General features: G+C 63.9%; 1 protein-coding gene across 1 annotated transcript in view; it reads right to left on the bottom strand.

Annotated features, from left to right (window-relative positions):
- OAF (OAF homolog (Drosophila)) overlaps positions 1–1,476 on the bottom strand; it is a 10,282-nt gene extending 8,806 nt beyond the window's left edge. Inside the window, exon 1 of the mRNA XM_009994604.1 lies at positions 1,435–1,476. The gene's annotated coding sequence lies outside the window, so the exon portion shown is untranslated. The remainder of the gene's footprint in view (positions 1–1,434) is intronic.
- Between the last annotated feature and the right edge of the window lie 7 nt (positions 1,477–1,483).

Genomic DNA, 1,483 nt, shown 5'->3' with positions numbered 1-1,483 from the left:
GAGGAATCATCCCAGCTCCTACTGGCATCCCAGAGAGGTGGGCTTGCCACTACACCCTCCAGAGGGACAGGAGGCCATCTCAGAGGCTTGCAAGAAGACTGAGACCAAAGAGTGTAGCCACAAGGGAAGAAGGCACCAGAACAATCCCTAGTAAAAGGTTCCAAGGTTCACAACAGGTTGGGACACAACACCTTCCTACCTCACGGGTCTGAGCTTCCTGGGGCGGTGAACCAAAGTCCACCTGAGCAAACAGGGCTTGGAACAAGACAACACTGCTCTGCCACCCTGCCAACCATGCCCACCCACATGGCAGCAAACAGCTCCTTCCTGTGCAACAGAAGGTTCCCTGCATCCAGCCAGGCTTGGCACGCTCCAAAGGATGCCACGCTGGCCCAGCAGCCGCCGTCTCCTGCTGAGAACGGTGGGACCATGGGCTGCAGCTCAGCAAGCATCACCTCCCTGCTGAGAGGCCACCTCTCAGCACTGGGCAGGGGGACAGGCTGCTCTTCTGGAAGGGCTGCTGTCAGCCCCACGGGCAGCTGTCAGTCAGACACTGCCCACACCACAAACACAGCCCTGTGCTCCCCAAACCAGCAGGAGCCCACCTGGGGAACCAACCGTACCCCACGTGAACCCTGTGGAGAGATGTCCTGGAGGTACAGCAGAGCATGAACACCCCCATCCAGGAGTCAGGAACCTGAGATCCCACCACACACAGCCCCCTGCCCTAGTCCTGCTCCGTGCCCAGCTGCTGCTGAGCCTCCCGTGCAAAACTCCCAGCGACTCAGCTAAGAGCACCAGAGCTGCTAGGGCCAGCTGGGGGTGGGGAAGGCTTTCCACCCATCCCACTAGGATCCTCACCACCTCTTTTCACCGCAGAGGCGGTGCTCGCTCCAGGTGTCACAGCCCTGGGGACAGCAGCCTTCCCACGTGCGTGGGAACTGCCCCGCGGACACTGCAAACAAAGACAAGGGGGCTGCAGAGCGGCAGGGCTTCCCCTCACACGTGCACAGGGACCCTCCGCTCCTCAGAAACAGTTGTGGCTCCCGAACCCTCGGACAGAGTTTTCCCAGGCTCCAAGTCTGTCCCGGGGTCCGGCAGCACCTCGGGTCCCGCTATCCCCAAAGCTCCTCCCGCAACCAAACCACGCACCGGCCCCCTTGGCCAAGCCCACCCGCGGTCCCGCGAGGTGCCAAGGGCCAGAATTCCCACTTGGCCGGCTTCTCATCCCACTCCAGCCCAGTTGGGAATCACCGTGCGTGCCCGGACCCGCAAAAACCAGATCCCCGCGGGGATCCCTCCCCACGGGAGGGACCAGCCCAGCCCCGCAGCGCGGCCAGAGGGGTCGGACATCCCCGCAACCCCCTTCCAGCACCTCGGGGATGTCCCTCCCCGACGGCGGGGCGGCATCCCGAGCCCCAGCGCAGCCCGTACCTGTCTGAAGTCGGCGGTGAGGGTGACCCGGGGCCCGGCGGCGGGGCGC

Source organism: Chaetura pelagica, unplaced genomic scaffold (assembly GCF_000747805.2).
Source record: "Chaetura pelagica isolate M959 unplaced genomic scaffold, ChaPel_1.0 scaffold583, whole genome shotgun sequence".
Lineage (NCBI taxonomy): Eukaryota > Metazoa > Chordata > Aves > Apodiformes > Apodidae > Chaetura > Chaetura pelagica.
This window is presented reverse-complemented; position numbering and strand designations above follow the sequence as displayed.